The sequence below is a fragment of the Aethalodelphis obliquidens genome, unplaced genomic scaffold (assembly GCF_003676395.1).
Source record: "Aethalodelphis obliquidens isolate GAN/ISIS:26980383/991018 unplaced genomic scaffold, ASM367639v1 scaffold50, whole genome shotgun sequence".
Taxonomy (NCBI): domain Eukaryota; kingdom Metazoa; phylum Chordata; class Mammalia; order Artiodactyla; family Delphinidae; genus Aethalodelphis; species Aethalodelphis obliquidens.
In genome coordinates this window covers 12,176,546-12,199,551 of record NW_020837994.1, presented here as the reverse complement: position 1 = coordinate 12,199,551, position 23,006 = coordinate 12,176,546, and the positions used below count along the sequence as shown (strand labels likewise).

Genomic DNA, 23,006 nt, shown 5'->3' with positions numbered 1-23,006 from the left:
CCGCAATGAAGGGTGGCCCCTGCTCGCTACAACTAGAGAAAGCCCACGCGCAGCAACAAAGACCCAACGCAGCCAATAAATAAATAAAAAATAAATTCTTTTAAAAAAAAGAAAAAGAAAAGGCTTAAGTAATACATCATGCGGGTTCAAAGGATTGATTGAGATGTTCAAAGGATTGATTCATTCAACTAGGAGGGCAGAATCTTGTGAGATTTGTCCCTGGTCCTGATGCCTGAGAAGGATTCCTTGGGTCAGAAATAAAGGTGAGGATGTCCTGAGCCTGCAGGAACCATACCTAGCCTATCCCACAAATATTTACCCGCTAACTGGATGCTAAAACTAAACAACTTGGCAATGTGCCTGTGACTCTACAACGTAACAGCTGGGTGGCGTTAGGGGTTAAATCCCAGATTCTCATTTGAAAGCAAGAGCCTTTGGAATTCCACCATCCCAGGAGGCCAGTTCAGAGGGCAGTCATACACACCTCTGCAAACAACACTTCATTTTATTTCAGTTCCATAGAGTTGCAAGAATTTAATCTTTGTTCAAATGGAGGTTCCAAATTTAAATAACCCACGCGCAGCTGGAAAACTCTCCAGGCCTAAGTTCCACCTGCTTGTTTCTAAGCTAACTTCTGCTTGTGTCCCAGTCAGTTTTCACAGATCCAGCACCAACCTTTATGTTTGAGTTTAGTTTGGGGGGAGGGATTACACTTCCCCTTCCAATTCATTACTGTTAGATTACTTTCCCCTTTCCCCAAAGTATAAGAACTCTCTTCTAACCATTATCATACTATTAGCTAACATTTATTGAGATCTTACCTTGGGCCAGGCAGTGTGCTATGCGTATTACAGCATCTCCCTTACACAGGACAGGTAATATTACTATTTCTATTTAATTGCAGAGGAACAGAGGCTTAAAGAGGCTATGTAACTTTTCCCAAGTCACCTGGCTAGTTTAGTGTTGGAGTCCAGTGGAGTCAGGACACGCACATATAACCACTGCACTGTATTATCCCTACCCACTTGTCTTTCTCTTCAATATCAACAGAGAATTCTGTGAAACTTAAGTGTCACTTGTATGCAAACCATTTTGAAGGGTGGCAATCTGTAGGTTAAGAGGAAGAAGCCGCCCCTGACTTGCTAGCATCATGTTAACTAAGATTTATTCAGCACTCTCTATGTGCAAGACACTCTGCTAAACACAGGGTGTCTTGTGTTTTCTCATTTTAACCTTCACAGTAGCCTTAGAGAGGGGCATAATTATCATCTCTTTAACAGATGAACAAACTGAGGCACAGAGAGGTTAAGCAACTGAGCTCAGGTCCTCTTAGAAAGTGGTGGGGACAGTATTTGAACCTTGGCCGTTTGATGTCAGAGCTCTAGCTTTTAAGCTCTGAGCGATATGGCCACTTTGGATGAGTTGAGGGTCCCTGACAAGACCCTACTTCAAAATTTCTCCCCCACTTGCCTGCCCCAGAACTTGAAGTGAGAAGCCTTAGATCCTCCTTTGCAGTTGGGAGTTGCTGTTTGTTTGCTGGAGAGGAGTGACACTGGGAGTAGCGAGCATCAGTTTCCCTCAAAGCCCTGTACCAGGTGATGCAAGGCAACGATGGCGGGGGAGCGGGCAGGGCAAGACCCAGTGCCTGCCCTCCAGGCTGGAGAGGAGCAGGAAGGAGGTAAACAAGGCAGGTGCAATCGACACTGAAATTGAGGTACCAAAAGCAAATGAAGTCATGCCACTCCTTTGCTTAAAATCATTCACCAGCAGTCATCACCAAGAAGATGATGACAGCCTGCTTCCCTCAGCAAGACAGGCACAGCTACTCCTCCTGCATCTGTCTGTCTTCCTTCTTAGCTTCATCTCTGCCCCCCTGTCACTCACTCTGTGCAATAGCCAGGCATATGACAGGCATCTTCATGTCCTCTTTGCGTCCACCTGACCTAAGTTATAGCGCTTCTTCAAGACTTATCTTGGTCGCACTTGTATTCAAGCTTTTACTGCTCTCCTCTCCCCAGTGTATGCGACTCTATAACACTTTGTACACCTATTATAGCAGTTATTACCCTAAATTGAAATCGTTTACAAATTTGTCTCTTCAAAGGCTTAATCCTCTTTTGCATCCGGAGTGCTCACTCATCACGGGGGACACACTAGGCTCTCAAAGCTAGGGTGAAAGCCAAAATACGCACATTAACCCCATGCAAGGATTCCTAGGTCGATTAGTAGTCCTGCACCCAGCGCTAAACGAAGGCACTTGGGGATCAGTACTTGTAAGTTCGGGAGAAGAAAGATCTTTGGAAGGACCCAAGGCAGACCTGGGCTACGCTCAACTGGATGTTCAACAGTAACTGGGGAGATGATGAGGAAGCAGAAGGCCTTGAAGTTCACCAATTTCGGAAATCTGCCGGGTCTGGCTCCACCATCGGTAACTTTTTTTTCAGCTGGCCCTGATACAATATTGTATTTATATGCGTGCCTGCCTTTCCACCAGCCAGCACCTTCCAGCAGTTTACCAGTCCTCACTCCGCACCCATTAGGTGGCTCAGGCCGTACACATCACCCTCACCGTTTATCCAGGTATTATTGTATTAGATATTTTAAAATCATCAGCTCGTTTAATCCTCTCAACAACCTGTGAGATATTTTTGTTTATTTTTCTCGTGAGGAAACTAACGTTCGGAGTGCTGAAAGCACCTTGTTCCGTACCACTGCGCGCCCCTTTCCACTGCGCCGGGGCTGACCCCGTTCTCTGAGTGGAAGAGGTCCCGGCGCTCCACGCTCTCGGGCTCCAAGGACCCCTAAAGCAGAGTGGTCAAAAAATGTATTGCATTCTTTATCTGCACAGTGAAAAAGTTGTTTCGGGGTAAAAGTTGTTGAGAAGGAAGCCAAGATGGGGAGCTAAGGGGTAGAGAAGAAACAGGAGGGGGGCGGGGAGGAGTGGGAGAAGGACCCGAGAGAGGACTGGAGTCCAAGGGAGCGGAGGTCGGGGCGGGGCGGGGCGGGGCGCGGGGGCGGGGCGGGCGCGGGCGCAGAGCTATTGGCCCGTGCGTCGGGGAGTGGCCCCTGAGCGCCCGCACGCCGCTCCACGGGGAGCCCGCACGCGCCTCCCATCGCTGACAGCGGCCGGGCGGCACCTGGACCGCAGGGCGAGCAAGTCGGGCAGAGCCGCCAGCACCCCGCCGGGGGAGAGGAGGCTCGCAGCGCCCAGTCCGGAGGAAGGTAACGCGCCGCACCGCGCTCGGGGTTGCGGGGTTTGCTCCAACCGGCCGGGGTCTGCGGCCAAGAGGACGAGGGAGGCAGCGAAAGGCTGTCAGCGCGCCCGGCTCTAGCCTCGACTAATCTGCCCACTCGCTGTGTTACCTCGGGCAACTTTCTTTCCCTCTCTGGGTCTGTGTTTCCTCCTCCGTTAAATGAGGGAGTTGGTGTTGAATGGTGATGCTTTTCTGGTCTTCTGAGTTCTAAAACGTGAACTTCGTTTTGACACCCGGCAAGCGCCCTTTCTCAATTTCGCACTCACGAAAGAGCCGGCTCCGCTGCCCAGGGGGCGGTCTCCAGGAAGCCGAGGTGCTTGGGTAGGCGGCGGTTCCGTGGGCTGTCGCGTTTCCTGGGGCTTTCGAGGACTGAGCCTGGGCTTGGGACTGGCTGCTAGGTGGCCCTGACTACAGAGTAACTGTCCCTAGATTGCTCAGGTGGAGTAAGGTAGGGCGTTAGGACCTATCTGCAGGCGGGGGGTTGGGAAGGGGGAGTTGGGTGCCGATGATTTCTACCTGGAAAATAAGCAGATTTGTTTTGGAGTTCTCCTCCTACACCCAGACCTTGTCCCGTGGTGAGTTATAAATTACAGGAATGAGATTTATTATCTTTCAAAGTAGAAAACCAACTGCTTCAGCAGCTAGGACATAGGGCTCTCCCAGCATGTAGGAAGTGGGCCTCTCTCTCTGCAGCTATCCTCCTCCCTCTTCCTTTTCCTCCCTCCTCCCTTTCTAAATCCCCTTTGACTTTGAGGGGCTCCACTTCCTGCCTGAATGAAAAGTCCTCATTTTCGTGGAGTGCTGGTTTGTGACCAGCAGCCTCCAGGGCTTTGGGTTCTGGGTTGAGATGGAAGCCTAGATAAGAACAGACTATGAATCATACTGTCAGCCTCTACCATGCAAGGATGTGCAGAGGAAGCCCCATTGGGTTTCAGACAGACGGACAGACAGAAAGACAACACTGGAAGGTGGGATGGATTCCAACTGCTGTTCAGCTTCCCGTCCCCTTCTTGGCAGCCATCCTCAGCTAGGCAGCCAACTGTCAGAGGAGGGTGCTTGAAAGGAGCAGAGGACTTTGGTGGGTTCTATGGAAGGTCTCCAGCAATTCTCTCCCTTCTCTGTCCCTCAGCCCTTAGTGTGGGATCCAGGTGAAAGTAGATTCCAGGGTCCATCAAGAGCAGCGGAGGAGGGGGGCAGGGCAGTGGCAATATTGACTCTTTTGGGGGCACTTATGGGCCAGACACTCTTCTTTGCATGTAACACGTCCTTAGTTCTCACAAAGCCATGTGAGGGCTGGTATCCTGATATCTACCCCATTTTACAAATGAGAAACTGAGGCTCAGAAAGATGGCTTCCCTTAGTCACATAGCAAGTAAGTGGCAGAGCTGGGATTCAAATCCAGTCTTTGTGACTCTAAAACCTGTGTTCTTTTCCCTTTTTTGGTGCTCCTTGAGTAAGGGCAAGTTGGAATAGTGACAGCAAAAATGATTGTTATTGAGTTCTCACGAGGTGACAGACTCCATTCAAAGCACTCTAGAGGTGTTATGTCATTTATGGTGCAGGCGTTTCAGTCATTCCGGTGGGCATCAGTGATGCCTTAGCCTCTCTCAAGCAGCAGTCCCGTTCCAGAACGCCTGCCTGATCCCACCCAGCTGCTGGTGAGTGGGTTGGGTGAGGACCCTGTTTGCTTTATCCTAGAGGTGGTTTGAGGTCTCATGAAAGATTGATTGTCCACAGCTGATCCGTTAGACCTGACCGTTGGCTTGTGAATGATCCCACTGTCCCCTAAGAGGCCTTTCTCAGGCTTCGCTCAATAAACATTTGTGGAATGAATGAATTAGCACCTTGTGCAGAGTGGTCTGCTGTCCTGAAGAAATGTGAGGCGGCCCCTGGGGCAGCCCGGGCCCTCACCATCCTCAGAACCCAGGATGCCAGGCCAGATCGTTCTCCCCCTCGGGCAAGGAGGGTAGGGTGAACTGTGCCCCTGTGGGCTTAACAGATTTCCCTGATAATGTGTTGGCTGCCACCTGTTCTATAAAGGAGTTTTTAAAGATAGTAGATGAAGACAAATTTGACTTTCTAAAAAAATTAAAAGGAAAAGTGACTTAGTTTTAATCAGGTTTCTGCTCTCTCAAAAAGTGGGGGGAAATAAGATGGTACTATTTGCCTTAGGGCTTCCCAAACTTCTCCATTAGAAGAGTCTCTAATAGCAAAAGAAGCCTGACAAGTGCTCCTAGGGGTTGGGTTATAGTTCAGATTGGCCCCAGCGAACATGGAAATTGTTTTAAGGATTTATGCAGGTTTTTTCATTTGATTCCGTATGTCTGTCAAATTTAGTTTTTCTGGTAAATCTTTATATGTAGTTTTCTTCCCCAAAATATTTGTGTAAAATTGGTGTCCTGGCATGTTGCTTTATATTCTTGCGGGGCTGAGAGTACCCAAATGGAGAAACAGGGCAAAGGTTCTGGTCTGGGAGCTTTAAGTATTGTTTGCATTTTCTAGTCACTTGGTTCATAGTGACAGAGCTTCCCAGCCTCCTGTGGTGATAACCTCTTTTCCCATTTTTCAGAGTGAAGAACATATTTAAAAAACAAAAACAATCATTGTTTTCCCTCCCCCCAGACTTATTAAGATATAAAAGACATTGCATAAGTCTAGGGTGTACACATGATGATTTCATACATGTATATATCACTACTGTTTTTCTTGTAGTGAGGACGTTTAAGATTTAGTCTCTTAGCAACTTTCAAGTATGTAATACATACTATAGTCACCATGCTGTATATTAGATCCTAAGAATTTATTCATCTTATAACTGGAAATCTGTATGCTTTGACCAAGATCTCCCTATTTCCCCCACTCCCCAGCCTTTGGCAATCATCCTTTTACTCTCTGTTTCTATGAGTTTAGCTTTTGTAAGATTCCACGTGTAAGTGATATCATTATTGTTTGTTTTCTTATTACCAAAACTATACCTATTTGTTGTAGAAAAAGATAAAATACAGATTAGCATTAATAATAATACATCTGTACTCAGAAACAACTAATGCAAAACTTGGGATACAACCTTCCAAATCTTTTCTCTGTACGTTAAAAAGAAAAAGAACAAATGAATATAACCCTTACTTTTGATTGTATTATTGTCAGGGCTAAGAGCCATCTCAGGTTGCTTTTGAAAGAATGTTGAGAGTAAATCATGAATAATTAAAGACATCATAAAGGTTAATCCTGTTTGTGAACCCCCAAAGTTCACCCCCTATAGTTCCCCTGTGTCATTTAGTTTCCAGCAGAAAGAAGTGCCGGCAGTGGGGCTGCTACTGAAGTTACGGGGTCAAGTTGTGCTCCTTGTTAAAGTGACTCAAGTATCTTAGATGTCTCAGATGTAACAAAAAGGTAGCTCTTCAGTGTTGTTGATGTGCAACACGTGAGCAGAAAGTTCTAAAGCTAAATAGCACAGTGAGGAGGAGAGAGCCTTAGATAAGGTCCTTGCTCCAACATTGCATTTTAGTACCTGTGTGACTTTGGGTAGCTTCTGTGAACCAGTTTTCCCTCCCGTAAATTGGAAATAATGACACCTACTTGATTTTTCTCCACCGAAGTCACTAGGAGGACCAAGTGGCAGGTGTTATTGTTTGTTACTTGAATCGCATGTCAGTGTGTATGCAATTTAAAAAAAATTTAAAGGTAGAATAAAACAAAAACATTGTCGGTCTTTATAAAAATGCTGAAATCTAACTCCTGGGCCTAACGTTAGTAGGACTTAATTATGATGCAGATGCTCTGTTGGATTCCTACTCTGTTTTCTTCAAAGAATATAGGATTCCTACGTGGCTGGCGTCTCACTGATCTTCATCACAGTCCTGAAGCGAAGAAAAGGACAGAAAATAGTCCCATTTCACAGAATAAAAACAGGCTTGCCATTCAAGGGAGCTGTTCCTTTGCGCAGGGAGTCCCAGAGCTCCTGAGGGCTGTCTCTAGATGCTTAAATCAAGGCCGAAGCATGCTGGGAGGAAGCAGTGAGAGCAGCCGGAAAGGTGATGATGTACTCCTGGCGGCACTCACCCAGCTCAGAGCAGCTCTACGGAGAGGAATGGGCCCTGTATTGGGAGGCAGGTGGCTTGGCTTCTACTCCTATCTCACAGATAGGCTGTGAGCTCTGGGTTTAGTCATGTCCTTTCCCGGAGCCTTGTTTTTTTTTTTTTTTTTAATCTATAGAGGGAGTTGGACCAGATGAAGTTCTTTCCAGTCTTAAAAATCTATGATTCTGGGTTATTTTTCATTCACATTTGCCCACATAAAAGTTTGGTAGAGCATCTAAATGAATCAGGTGTCAGAAAATGTTCCCACTTCCTGTTGCTTTCAGTGCGCCCTCATTATTTTCTAAGGGTCTCGCCAGCTGACGGCCCTCATGCAGAACACATGATCCATAGATCATTAAGAGGAGAATTGTTTCTGCTCATCTATTTGTTACTGTTAATCTAGAACATCCTCAGATTGTAGGAGGGAGAACTGCTTTGAGGCAACTTTTGGGAAGGTAGGTTGACAGAAGCCTAATGAAAGCAGGTTATTTATGTTAATAAGGCTGTGTGTGTCACAAAGTACTCACTTCTGAAATCACTAACTACAGTACTTTTCTTTAGTGCCCACTGGGTATTGGTCCTGTGCTGGGACCCTTGTGGAACGTGAGAGAGCACACTCTAGAGTGGTTTAGAACCATAGGCTAGGACGAGGGAGGGAGAGAGGAGACCCGAGAGAGGAGAGAGCACCAGGTGTGGCTGGAACACCTTGGAGATGAAAAGGCCAATTCGGGAAAAGATTGAGGCTCTAAGGGCTTGGAATCTCTGGTTTAATTCTGCATCCAATTGCCTGGCACTCAATGGGAACTTAGTATTTTCAATGAATTAATAAATGAACAAATGGAAGAATGAATGAATCACTCTTCTGAAATGAAGTCTATGCTGAAATGTGGTGTAATGGTCCTCAGGTGGTTGCAGTGACTTTACATATGTGAAGTACTTACCACTTACAAAAACACGTTGCTATGCACTATCCCTCAAAATGTTGATAGAGATTAAAGAAAGCCAAAATAGAAGCATTTCCTAATGTCATACTTTCTAGATATTTTGCAGCAACTAGTGGAACAGATTTGGTTTGCTATTTATAGATAAGTCTTCTTTCTATAAATGCATCAAGAAATATTTGAGAGGGGGGTATAAGACCTAGTAAACAATTCCACAAATTTGCATTGTGAGTTAGAGGGAGAAAGAAAGGCATTGCTTAACTTCTGAGTGAATAGACATTCTTTTTTCCCTTGTAGAGCATTGTTTTACTGTAACTCCTGGTGTAACTGACACCATCAGCTTCTGATTAGACAGATGTGTTTTGTGCTGCCATTACTCACGGCCACAGGCGCCTGGTCTCTCCTGCCACTGGCTGAGTCAGTTGATTAAAACACAGGGCTCTGAGGCTGAGGGCATGGGCTGGATCCCAGGCCAAGCCAAGGCGCCCTGTCATATCCGTGCCTCAACCACTCTGCCCCCTCTGCCAGCCATCTGCGCTAGGAGGAAGACTGAACTCTGGCATGTTAGATTCTTTAGGTCAGAATCTTCACCACTGCTGGTTTTAGACTAATCATTTGAGTTTTAGAAATAAAGGGTCTGGCTCACAGACTTAGAAAATGAACTTATGATTACCGGGGGCGAATGGTGAGGGGGACAGATAGACTGGGAGTTTGGGATTGACGTGCACACACTACTGTGTGTATATATATATACACACACACACACACACACACACATATATATATATATATATATATACACATATATATATTTTTTTATTTTATTTAATTTATTTATTTATTTTTTGCATTACACGGGCCTCTCACTGTTGTGGCCTCTCCCGTTGTGGAGCACAGGCTCCGGATGGGCAGGCTCCGGACGGGCAGGCTCAGCAGCCATGGCTCACGGGCCCAGCCGCTCCGTGGCACGTGGGATCTTCCTGGACCGGGGCACGAACCCGTGTCCCCTGCATCGGCAGGCAGACTCTCAACCACTGCGCCACCAGGGAAGCCCAACATGCACACACTGCTATATTTAAAATGGCTAACCAACGAGGACCTACTGTAGAGCACAGGGAACTCTGCTCAATATTCTGTAAAACCTAAATGGGAAAAGAATTTGAAAAAGAATTTGAAAAAAAAGAAATAAAGGGTCTGGGTTTTCAGTTTAATTCTTTAATTGTTTATAGAATGGATTCTAGGGTTGTTTTAGGTCTGCCATCTTGGGACATGTTGAAGGGCGCATCCTGAGACCTTGGTTGTCCCCCAAGTCTGCAACTGTCACCATAGCATATCACTTCCTCAATGTGTCTGTAAAATGGGAAAGATCAGACCTGCCTCACAGTTTGTTCAGAGGATTAAATGAGGGCGTATATTTAATGGTCATATATTTAACGTGGGGGGCTGATGCCCAAAGGTGAAACCAGGCTAAAAACTTGTCCCTTATCTTGAAGGCAGCAAGGAACTAATGGAAGTGTCTCAATATCGTGTGTGAAATAACTAGACTTTAGGACAGTAACACTGTCCACAGTAAGTGGACAGGAAGGTGGATTTGAAGTTGATCGAAGGCACGCTTGTTTGGACTTGTGGGAACAGATAAGATATTTTAAAGCTTTTGGTAAAAGGTACCTGTAGGAGCAGAGATGGTGCTGCTGTTTCATTCAAGACTTCTGGAGGAAGGTACACATGTGTTGGAAAACAGTGGCTCCATATACTAATTTATGGACTGGACCACATTGGGGATGAATTCCAAGACGATAACTATGCCTGCCTTGGAGTTAAGCATATTTACCACTTTTAATAAGGACCCAGGTGTCCTTCTGGCACAAACGATTGAGGCTTGGACCCAGTAAGAATGTGTAAGGGCCGTATTTCCAGAATTGAAGTTCTGGGAATTGTTGAAACCCAGTATGTGCTGAATTTGGTTCGTGCTTTGCAGAATTTCTCATGCTCAGCAGGCACTGCTGCGGTTAGCAGTCTCTGAGTTTCCTGGTGGGGGAGGAGCAGGGAGGCGTGGGCCACAAAACTCTCATCTGTGGGCAGATCGCAAGAAACTGAGTGGCCCTTTTCCCCAAGCCGTCAGCGTCAGGCACAAGTACACACAAGTGTGTGTTTGTTTGTTTCTGGGCCTGTGTTTCTGTTTCCCTGAGTGTTGTCGGCTTTATCCAGACCAATGGGAAAACCTGACATACACCCGGAGTTCCTCAGGGAAGAGCCCCTGGGGAGATCAGCCTCCGTTGCTAGAGTTGCCTAAACGTGGAGAGGATCACCCGCTTCCCACATGAACTGGGTGGTGGCCCGAGCCAAGGGTGTGGAGGAGATGTGGCTCCACCTGTCAGAAGCTTCCGGGAACAGATGTTCGTGGAATGGAGCACAGGTGTTTGCTTGGTGTGTGAGGAACTGCGGATACAGTGGACGTGCTCCCTTTCTCCCTTCTCTGGTAACCTTTCCCCATGATCACTCTGAGTCGTCGGGAACTGAAAGCTAGTCTCAGGCTGACAGGTGGAACACAGGTTGCAAGATGTACCCTTTAACTTCATAGAGGCACCTCACCTTGGGCTTTTGGATGTGAGACCTTTGAACCTGTCTTCCTCACGTGCCAAGCCCCGGGTCCTTCTCAGTGGGTTAATCGAGCGGAAGAGGAATCCTTTGATAGGTTCGGGTTTGGTCTCTCTCCTTTGAGACCACAGGCACCAAGACAGATGAGCTGTGGGTGGGAATGGTCAGCTCTTTGAAGGGTGTGTTTGTGTGCTTCACTCCCTATAGGTACAGTGACCACGTGTTTAAGTTTAGTTTGATATTTAAGTATAGTATGACTGGTTGATCTTTGGTGAAATTTTGTCGCTACTCTTTTTAAACTATTATTAAACAGCAAACGTTTGTTGATAAAGGGGCAGCATGCTCTGGGGGGAAGAATATCAGACTTACAGACAAGAGTTAGTTCATTCAATAAATACTCAGTGTTTACTGTGTGCCAGAAATTGTTTTAGGCTCGGAGTCCTGTGGGGAAAACAGATGTCTATAATTACACATGGTGTGATATTAATAGTCAGATGTGAGTATAGAAGGAGGTGGGGTGGTGAGAGGGAAGAGGGAGCAAGTGCCAAGGGCTTCCTGGAAGAGGTGACACTTGAGAGGAGACTTGAGGGATGAATAGGGATCAGAAAGTTAAGAGGGGCAAGAAATAGTGTGGCGGGCACAGTTTCACATTCAAGGCAAGGTTGGCAGGAACTGAGGCCAGGGAGGTAGCGGGTGGGCTGAACATGGAGAGCTTTGTAAATCTCATTAAGGAGACTGGACTTTATACACCCCTAACTTGTATTCTGCACTGTGTGAAAATTGGGCAAGTATTTCCTCTCTGAGCCTCAGTTTCCTTATTAGTAATATGGAGATGATAATGATTGCCTGGCTTTATATCATGACATAATAGTGAGACTCAAGATAATAATAGTGGCCAACAATTACTGAACACTCACTATGTGCCAGACAGACTTTGCATTAAGCTCTTTACATGAATTAACTCATTGAATCCTCACCACAACTTTATGAGATAAGGTACTATTATTGAGCCCATGTTATAGATGGGAAATCAGAGGCATAGAAGTTAAGTAACTCGTCTCAGATCAGAAAGCTAATACATGGTGGAGTCAGGATCCGAACCGAGGCACTCTGGCCACAGAGCACTTCTCAGTAGTGTGCACGTGTGTGTGCATGCTTATGTTTATTGTGCTACCTCTCTGTCAAGCTTAAGAGCCTAGTTATGTTTGCTTGAGGCAGAAGAAGTGCATAGCTCTTGACTTGCCGTGTGCAGTGTTTGGCTTCTCCTCTGCTACAGCTGAGCCTCTAAGCTGGCTTCCTCCACATTTGCCATTCAAGTCGCCACCTCCTTCCTGAGCACTGGTTCCTCATCTCCATTGGAGTTCGAGACACAGCCACTGAATTTTCTGCCCTGCTGTTAGTTTTTACCTTTAACCTGGCTGCCCTTCCAGGCACTTGTGGTTGAATGCACTAATCCTGCAATTGACTTAAGAACTTTGAGTCTTGTTTGATTCCTGCATCTCCTGAGGAGCACTGTTACTGCTTCCTTCTCAATGTTGTTCCCAGATGACATTTATATTTCACCTCTTTGCACCTTCTAGCTCTCCGCGGCTTTTGTGACATCTATGGCAAAAGCACTGGTCCTTTTGATTTATAGTGACTCCTCTCATTCATGCTAAAGTAACATGTTTAGAAAAGTAACAAAACTCACAGACTCCCCCATTACCCACTGCATAAAACACCTTAGTTTGACATTCGAGACTCCTTAGTTTGACATTTGAGACCTGTGTTTTAGGTTCATATCTTCCACTATCCCCTTCTATGAACTCAGTCTTCCATTCAAACCGTATTCCCCTTTCCCTATAGCAGCCTCTGTGCATTGTTCACATAGCTTCCTGTCTGTGCCTGGAACGATACTTTTTTTTTTTTTTTTTTAAGATGTTGGGGGTAGGAGTTTACTTATTTATTTATTTATTTTTGCTGTGTTGGGTCTTCGTTTCTGTGCGAGGGCTTTCTCTAGTTGTGGCAAGCGGGGGCCCGCTCTTCATCGCGGTGCGCGCGGGCCTCTCACTGTCGCGGCCTCTCTTGTGGCGGAGCACAGGCTCCAGACGCACAGGCTCAGTAGTTGTGGCTCACAGGCCTACTTGCTCCGCGGCATGTGGGATCTTCCCAGACCAGGGCTCGAGCCCGTGTCCCCTGCATTAGCAGGCAGATTCTCAACCACTGCGCCACCAGGGAAGCCCTGGAACGATACTTTTATTCCCCTTCTTGAGCTCTTCCCTGCCCTGCCACTTACTCTCCAAATCTTACCTGTTCTTAAAACTGCAGCTCTGTGGTAATTCTTACCAAAACCTTCCTGGTTCATCACAGCAGGAAGTTTCCTCTCCCTTCTCTAACTGGTTTAGTGTTTGGCTTATACCTCTTTTATGGTCGTCATCGCATACCACCTTGTGTTAATGCTCTTTGTGTACTCATCTTATCATCTCTATTGGTCTGAAATTTCTTAGAGGGCAGGCACTTATTGTTATTTCCTTATTGTCTGGAGCCCAGCAGGCTGACACAGTACAAATGTGCTGAATGAATATATTTTGAAGCACTGAGTTATATTCACTATCTTTTTTTTATATATACGAATTTCAACATGTCAATTAGCTATAAGAATTTAGCGGTCATAGGGCAGTTATTAATTAAATATTTGGGTTTTTGTTTTGTGTGTGCGGGAAGGGATTAACGTAGTGAGCCTGAGACTGTTTGTCCTTAAAAATGCCTGCTTGCAAGGCTGGTCTTTGACTGGTATCTGAACTTGGATTGCAGAAGGGTTCCCACCACTCTAAATGATACCAGTAGCTCACTGTATCTAAATTGTGCAAACAATGCAGTTTATGTTCAGCACCTGCTTTCCCTCTGGGAGTCTGGAATTTGGGTACATGCAGGCAGGGGGTATCTACATGACCAGTCCCCAGTAAAAACCCCTGGACGCTGACTCTCTAATGAGCTTCCATGGTTGTTAACATTTCACACATGTTGTCACAACTTGTGTGTATGACTCAGCTGAGATAGGCCTCTTCGAAGCCCATGCCTGGTTTTCCCCAGACTTCACCCCATCTGCCTCTTTTCCTTGCTGATTTTGCTTTGTATTCATCACTGTAATAAATCACGGCTGTATGATTGTATGCTGTCCTATGAGTCCTCCCACTGAACCATCAGAAATCTGGGGCTGCTCTTGGGGATCCACTCAACACACCATGAAATGCCACAAATGCAGACCCAATCCTTTTTGTTTCTTTTTTCTTTTAGCTAAGACTTCAGAGTTATTAAAGTTTTGGAGAGGTTATTGGTCCTCACATAAGAGAAGAACCCAATTCTTAAGACTGTATGCATATGGGCATGTGAATGAACATAATGCTCTGTGAGATAACGCTGAAGGCTTCTTGACTGCTCTCTGTAAAATTTGGGTGAGAAAGAGCTATTGGAGGAGGCTTGGTTGGATTTTTCATAACATCTCAAGTACTGTCAGAGTCCTAAAAGTATTAGTTATCAGAACTAGGCTCTTAGAAAAACTAGGGGCAGTATTAGCCTGGGATCCACGCATTCTTATTATTCCTCTAAATCAGGAGTTGAGTTCCTTGGGACATTTTTCCTGCTTGAAAATAAGGGGTGGGCAGGAGGGCATCCATAATGTTGAGATTCTATTGTGTCGGACATCAGCTAGGTATTTAACATGAATCATTTCCTTTAGTCTTCACAAAGATCCTCAAAGGTAGGAATTTTAAGCTGTACAAATATAGTTAAGGAAAATGAAACTTAGAAGAAGTGAAATACTTGTCAAGAGTCACACAGCTAGTGAGTGCTAACCCTGGAGTTCAAGCCTAGGTCCAAACTCCCAAGTCAGTGCTTTTTTTTTTTTTCCCCATTGTGCTCCCTGAACACAATGGTGTGACTTCATAAAATAATTAATAATCAATCACTATATCAGCTCTTTTACAAGTGGCTAAGCCTTACCTGGGCCTCAGTAAATGTTAAGTTTTGAGAAGTTTTATCTTCTGGTGCCTAGCTGGAAGGTTTAGAGAAGGAGAAAGTTTCCCTGGCAATGGTGGCTCCTGTGCATGCCCTAGGCTTGTGTATTGCCTTTCCAGGGTCCTGGCTCTATTCACAGGGCCCAGGAGTGTGCTGCAGTCCATGAGTGGGTGGAGGCAGGAATGGCCTGCTCTGTCATTTTGTCAGTTTCAGAGCAAGTGTGCCTGAAATCTTTCTTTCTGATAATCTTGGATAAAAGCTTGTCTGGGAACAATCTGCTTTATGAAATTTGAAAGTAAATGGAGAGTTGTGGTTTTTTTAAAGAACAGAACTAGAAGGAGGAAAATAGAAATAGGTGATTTGGGGTGCCCTCTTCTATTCTTATTAGTTTCATCCTAGGAAATGCTTTTATACCACATTGCTTTTAGATGATAAGCATATTTCAGTAAGGAAACAAGGCCTTGGGCTCCACAGAGTACAGTGGGAAGTGCTGGGTGTGAGCAAATAAATTTAGCATCCGGTACAGGGCCCAGCACAGACTAGGTACACAATGAACATTTGTTGAATAAATGCAACTGGGGGTAAGTGTCTTACCTCTTTTGCTGCCCAAAGGACAGAGTAACTTGGGCCCCAGTTCCCATTAGTGTGCTCCTGCTGAGGAAGGGAAGATTCACTTTTTTTAGATCATATGTTGAACCTGGGGCCAGGCCATCATCATTTCAGAGAATGAAATGCCAATGGTTTCTCCTTGGTGGGATGAGATTTTATTTGTGATGCTGAGAATAGATTTAGTGGTGGAGGTCGTAATAATAAGAGCTAGTACTTAGGTAGTGTTTATTATGCGAGACTAAATACTTTACACATACAAACCCATCTCATCCTCACATCATACCTTTAAGTAGATATTTTACCAATGAGGAAGCTGAAATGCAGAGAGACTAAGTAACTTGCCCAAGGTCACATATAAGTGGTAATTCTGAAATGTGCATGTGGATACCAAAGAGCAGCCACTTAACTGCTCTTCAGTGATAGAAAGGAATAGGAACCTAGGCATTTTCCCCCCATTTTTTTTTATTGTGGTAAAATACACATAAAAGTTATCATCCTAACCTTTCCTAAGTGTTCAGTGGCATCAAACACATTCACAATGTTGTGCGGCCATCACCATCATCCATCTCGTAACTCTTTTCATCTTATAAAACGGAAATTCTATACCCATTGAACAATAATTCCCCATTTCAACCTACTCCTACCCCCTGGCAACTACCATTCTACTTTCTGCTTCTGTGATTTGATTACTCTAAGTACCTCATGTGAGTAGCATCATACAGTATTTCTCTTTTTGGGACTGGCTTATTTCACTTAGCATAATGTCCTCAAAGATCTCCCACATGGTAGCATATGTCAAAATTTCCTTCCTTTTTAAAGGCCAGTAATATTCCATTATATGTATATGCCACATTTTGTTTATCCATTCATCTATCAATGGATACTTGTGTTGCTTCCACTTTTTAGCTGTTGTGAAAAAATGCTGCTGTGAACATGGGTGTATAAATATCTCTTCAAGTCCTTGCTTTCAGTTCTTTTGGGTATGTACCCAGAAGTGGAATTGCTGGATCATATGATAATTCTACTTTTAATTTTTTGAAGAACTGCCGTACTGTTTTCCGCAGAGGCTGTACCACTTTGCACTCCCATCAACTCTGCACAAGGGTTCTAATTTCTCCACATCCTTGCCAACACTGGCTATTTTCTGTTTTTTTTTTCTTTCATAGTAGCCATCCTAATGGACGTGAGATGGTATCTCATTGCAGTTTTGATTTGCATTTCCCTAGTGATTAGTGATGTCAGGTATCTTTTCATGTGCTTATTGGACATTTGTATATCTTCTTTGGAGAAACATCAAGTCTTTTGCCCATTTTTAATTGGGTGGATTTTTTGTTGAGTTTTAGGAGTTCTCTATAACTTTTGGATATTAATTCTTTATCAGATATATGTGATTTTCACATTTTTTCCATTCTGTGGGGTGCCTTTTTACTCTGTTGATAGTGTTTTGATGCACAAAACTTTAAAATTTTCATGAATTCCAATTTATTTTTTTCTTTTGCTACCTGTGCCTTTGGTGTCATAGTCGAGAAGTCACTGCCAAATCCAATGTCATGAAGCTTTTGCCTTATGTTTTCTTCTAAGAATTGTATGTTTTAGGTCTTTGATCCATTTTAAGTTAATTTTTGTATATGGTGTTAGGTAAAGGGCCAACTTCATTATTTTACATGTGGATATCCAGTTTTATCAGCATTATTTATCGAAAAGACTGTCCTTTTTCCATTGAGTGTTCTTGGCACCCTTGTCAAAAATCATTTGAGGGAACCTAGGCATTTTGAAAGGCCATCTAGTCCTTGCTATTTCTTTGCTTCATTTATTAAAAGAATAGTACGGGTGAAAGGCTTCTCTTTCCATGAATTCCTGGAGCAGTTTCTGGAAATTCTGCTTTTCTTTTAGGTCTATATAAACCTTAAAAAATATTTTAAATTTTTAATCAGAAAGAAATGAAAGTTCATGTTTGAGTCTTTTCATACTTTTCCCCCTAACATAATGTTGTTTTCTTCCCTCAAATACCAGGCAAATAGTAGAAATCGAGTTCAAACAAGCAGTGAAGACTTTATAAACTCAAGTTCCCCCACTGGGAGACCAGTTCATGGAGAAATATGATGACCGGTTGGGAATTTGGATTCTTTTGAGTTTTGTGATATGAAAGTCTATTCTGTGACCTTGAGGAAATGGGAGGTTTTATTGCTTGTTCTGTTGTCTTTTAGAGTTGAATATGCATTTTTGAGTCATTGGAGCATGGGGGTTGAGGAACTGTGAGCTCTTTTCTCTAATGAGTTTCATAGCATCGTTAATTAAAGATGGCAAAGCGTTAACTTCTCATTTGGACATGTTTCCAGTTGTGCTGGACTTGTTTTTCAGACCACATAGTTAGTTTTAATTAAATATTTTGTGGTGTTCATATTTGCATTGAGGGAGCGTACTGACCAAAACAAAATGGAAATGCAATTGCTTGCCAGATTCCAGCCACAGATCCTCCAACCTTTTTTTGGTAATAGGATTTTTCATTTGTGCAGAACTAAATAATATGACAGCTGTGAGGCCTTAACCATGGAAATGCCTATTTATTTGCCTGTTGGAACAATTTCCATGACAGAACGTGTTGAGAGCATGCCCTTGATTTTTAAGGACAGGTTTATAAAAACATCAGTTATGAGATATATCAGCTTACATTTCATGGATGTTTTCAAAATTTGATGTGGCTGAAACTTTTCTCCATGTCTGTCTCTTGGAGAAAGTTTATAATTCAAAATCCTTGAAGAGAAAATAGAAAACTGCTTATCTCTGAAACACAGAATTTGATTAATAACAGTTCTCAAATTACTTTCTTCCTTATAGGTATTTGTATTTTGTAATGGAACAGGGCAGGTGGAGTAGCAGTTTATTAACAAACAAATAGCTTTTGTGATTACTTCTCTTGTGAAATCATTTTGATTCTTTGGTTTATTTATTTGGTTTCTAAAAGGTAGTTGTTTGAGGAGGAGGAAAAATCCTTCTGGAGACTTCAAGGTACTTAAAGTGACACATTTCATAGGAGCCCCATTTGGCGATGGCTTGCATTAAATGGACTATTAAGTTAAGCTACAGGTTAAGAGAGAAATGAGCAGCCCTGACTGAGAATAGAACACAGAAGGGCAAGGGACATGTGGCTGACAATGGCCTCCACTGCCCTGTCAGATAACCCTTTCTGATCTATCCCAGAAGGGTCTGAGGGAGCTCTATTGGTAGAGCCCAGGGTCACCCCTAATTTGAAGAGGTTAGAGGCTGGGTTGGTGTCATTTTCCCTGGTGAGTTGTGTCTTTTTCAATGATTCAGAGTCCAATCTATAGAACAACGGGCTTTCGCTGAAGCAGACTATACCCCACATCGGACCTTGCTCATCTGGCTTCTTTTGACTCATACTGGGTACATACCCAAATTTAGCACATAATAATAATCTTTCCTATAGAATTCACCGGTTACATACTGTGTGTAGGTTCGATCTCAGCTAGACTGTCAGCATGTCAAGGTTATTCATCCCCTTCTCCTGCAGCTTTTGTATTCCTGTAACAGCTGGTAGGATTCCCAGGGAATGAGGTTGAGAGTTATGGGTCTTTCTCAATTTCAAGAAATTGAGAAAGCAAACAGCTATTTGCTGCATGTATTCCCTTATTTATGAGCTCAAAGTTTAGCTATATGACTCCTCATGAGTTACTCCCAACATCTTGCTAACCACACGACTTAAGCCAGAAGAGAGGGATTGAAGTGGGCACACATGAGAGACTTCAAGTATGTATTTGAAGAGCTGTTTTAGGCGTGTTGGAAGACAGCTGTTTGCTGTGTCCACAATGGACGTGTAAAAGGGAACAGATGGCAGATTAGTTGGTAAAAACTTAGATGATAAAGGGCTGGTCCACCTTTAGGATAGGAAAGGAACTTAGAAGTTGTCTATCCCAGTCTTTATTCTACAGATGAGGAAACTGAGGCAAAGGCAGGTTGAATGATGAATCCAGGCTCACAAAGCTACTGAGTAGCACAGTCAGTGTTGAATTAATGTCTTGAGGCTTGCCGTTTTCCCATAATCCCAAAACAGGCTTGCTGTTTTCCCATAATCCTCTACTCCCAATCTTTAATCATTGCAAACGCTGTGACTAGATGCTCAAGTGCTCTACCCAGCAAAACTGAGGTCTCTTCCTTCTGGATTTTTTTAAATTTAAAAGACTAGATGACTATCTTCCTGGTGGAGGGGGTGTGCAAGTAAAGACCAGAAAAAAAGAATATTTTCTGGAGGTCACTGTGAGCCAGTATACTTACTGAGAGTTCTTTGTTTTGGAAGATGCACATTTGTACACACGTACCATTTCGCTGCCACGCCATACTTTATCTCTTTACCCCGAAGTAGTTTCTAGGGCATTTGGTTTTCCCTTATGCTGTGGAATGGTGATGGGACAGGAGCTGCTAGCATCCTGTGGCACCTGCCAGTTTCCCTAAATAGAAGGCAAGCAAGAATCCTCAAGCTGGGTTTTTACATCTAACAAGTGAGAGCCCAGGGATCAGAGGAAGCTGCTGGGAGGCTGTCCTTGAAATGCAGATGAACTTAGGATGAAAGAGAAAGCACAGTGTTTGGCATGTAGTTGCCACTTAAGAAATAATTATTGAACAAATGAATTATGGTGCTTCTCTTCCTTCCCTTGTAATTATAGAGCGGGAAGGGAACTTAAAGACAAATTCAGCTCAACCTTTTCATTTTATGGGATGAGACAAGTGAAGACTAGTGATTTGCCCGAAGTCTCACAGCTAGTTAGGAACTGTGCCGGGGCCAGGCACATGTCATTCTCTGTCTTGATATTGTATTATGTTGAACCAAGTGAAATTGTCATTTCTGTGGATCAGAGCATTTGCATATTGCAATTTTGTGTGGTTCCACCTAATATGTTTGAAGGACCAATACTAAGTGTACTTTCTTCTCAGAAATAGCAATAACAACCTTGGCCTTCTCTGTGAAACAAGCCCAGAGCAGTGTAGCTTAGTGTGAGGATCAAGAATACTGGTTCTGAATCAGATGATCCTGGTTTTATATCCTTGGTCTTTCTAAGCTGAAGTTTCCTCATCTATAAAATAGAAAAAATATTATGCACATCACTCTTGAGATTGTTTTAAAGGTTAAAGGAACTGATTCTTTGAAAGGCTTAGTATATAGTGCCTGGCACGTAGTAATTACTTAATGAGTGCATGCTATTATTCATTGCATTAATAAGGAAGAGAATAGAACTCATAAAGTTTTAAAGTTTTTAATCCTTCTAGACAGCACATTCATTTCTTTTTCTCTGAAACCTGTGGGTTATGCCATACGTTTGTTGTCTAACTTGGACATATCTTTATATTCTATTTCATACACTTCTGCTGGTTATAGGGAATATGCTTGGAAGACCTTGGCTTTGACAAAACGTGCCGTTGTTTCATGCAAGATCATCATGGTAGAAGTAAAGCAAACATGTGTGAATATGCAAAATTAGACCAGGATCTCCATTAAGGGACGGGGTCTCTTCTGTAACAGTCATGAATGATTCCTCCTCAGTTTCTAGCTGAGGCCAGGTGTATAGTCAGGGCTCAGAATGACTGACCAACCAACTAAGTGTATTCTTCTAAAACCTGGACCCTGGAACTATATCCAATGTTTGTCCATCTCTGTCTTATGGGTCAGCAAGTATCTCTACTGCCTGGGCTTGGAAACAGCCATGTGTAAAGTGTTTCTCATAGAACTCTTCATAACCCAGTGACACATCCAGAGCAAATATGTTTTCAGACAGCTGCATACTTAGGGGAAAAGTTAATCACCCTCTGGGTAAGAATGTACTAAGGCACTCCCAGCCCTGAGAAGGAAGCAGTAGACTTACCCTGAAAACAAATACTTCCCTGGCAGAGAAACTAAACAGAAGCCCTTTCTCCTTCTCTTCAGTACCACCAGCCCACTATTCTTAGGGATCGTAGCCTTTTGGGGTGTCTTGCCCTAGTGTCTGTGCTGCCTTTGGACAGGACCAAGGCATGAAACCAAGGGGAGGAGGCCATGCCCGAGGTAAGCCTTCTTCCACAGTGATTTGCGGGGAGGGGTACTTGTGGTGCACTGTCCTAACAACTACCGGTAAATTCCCTTGTCAGCTTCCACTTGAACTGGTCTCCTCCCGTTTCTCCATCCTCTATCTCCATTTACTTTGCACACATTTCTTTTGCCATTGTAAATGGAAGTAAAGTTCGATCTTTAGAGAAACGTGCTACGTGAATAAAACACTATGTATTGAAAAGGCAGAAACTTACTAAGAATTGGCCACCATTTTGCAAAAATAAGCAGTATCCCCCATTTTACAAATGGGAAAACTGAGGTTCAGAGAAATTAGCTGGCACAAGATCACACAGCAAATAATCAATGCAGCTACTACTGCAGCCTCAGTGGGAGGTGATCTTTAACCTCACTGTAGGCCTGTAAGGCTGGGGTGGGGAGCACAGCTTTCACAGGCCTTTCAGAGTTGAGAAAATTGGAGCAAAAGGATTATGAATTACTGGTTTACCCAGCTCTACTATAAGGAGTAGAAAATGTGTACGTTCCTTCATTCACATATTTATTAAAACCACTTTTATTCAGTCTCTGCTCTTGGTTCAACATTGTGCTAGGCACTGAGAGGGTATCAAAGGGGTAGAGGACATGGCTCCTGTCGCAGGAGCTTTTATCCTATAAGGAGATAAGAGTCCTGAAACACCTGTCCTTAATGTAAGAAGAGGAGTTTGATTATGTGATAAAAACAGTCGGTGCATTTAGAGGCGGGAGAGATCTATGTAGGTGGTGAGGAAAGATTTCGTGTGTTAAACATTCAGTCTCAGATGGTGGTGCTTATGGTGGCAGAGGAGAGATTTCTTAAGATTTTAAAAAAACTTTTAAGATAATTGTAGATTCTTATATAGTTGTAAGAAATAATACAGAGAGACCTGTGTACGCTTTACCCGGTTTCCCTCAATGGTAACATCTTGCACAACTATAGTATAATAATCACAACTAGGATAATGACATCAGTACAATTCAGATATCCTCAGTATTACAGGTACTCACGTGTGTGAGCACAAGAGTGCTCCTGGGTGTGTTAAGTGCTGTACAATCTTATCACGTGTATCCACCACTATCAAGATGCCGATCAGTTCCATCCCCACAGGGATCTCTCCCTTTTTCCTTTTACAACCATCTCCATCTTCCTCTTGCCTACTCTATCCCCATTCCCAACCCCTGGCAACCACTCTTCTGTTCTCCATTTCTATAATCTTGCCATTTCAAGAATGTCACATAGATGGAATGATAGAGTATATAACCTTTGGGATTGACTTTTTTTTTACAGTTAGCATAATTCCCTTAAGATTCATCCAGGTTGCTGTGTGTATCTATAGTTCTTTTTATTGCTTAGTAGTATCCCATGGTATGGATATATACTGCAGTTTAACTCTTCACCTCTTGAAGGGCATCAGGATTATTCCTAATTTCTGACTATTACAATAAAGCTGCTGTG

General features: G+C 43.6%; 1 protein-coding gene across 7 annotated transcripts in view; it reads left to right on the top strand.

The window, feature by feature from the left end:
- The first annotated feature begins 3,097 nt into the window (after positions 1-3,097).
- LOC113607846 (synaptotagmin-like protein 2) overlaps positions 3,098-23,006 on the top strand; it is a 100,845-nt gene continuing 80,936 nt past the window's right edge. For 6 of the 7 annotated variants that reach the window (XM_027083570.1, XM_027083572.1, XM_027083569.1 and 3 more), the window contains exon 1: positions 3,098-3,222. The gene's annotated coding sequence lies outside the window, so the exon portion shown is untranslated. Of the gene's footprint in view, positions 3,223-21,442; positions 21,533-23,006 lie in introns of those variants that run through there. The other variant, XM_027083568.1, reaches the window with a different exon arrangement.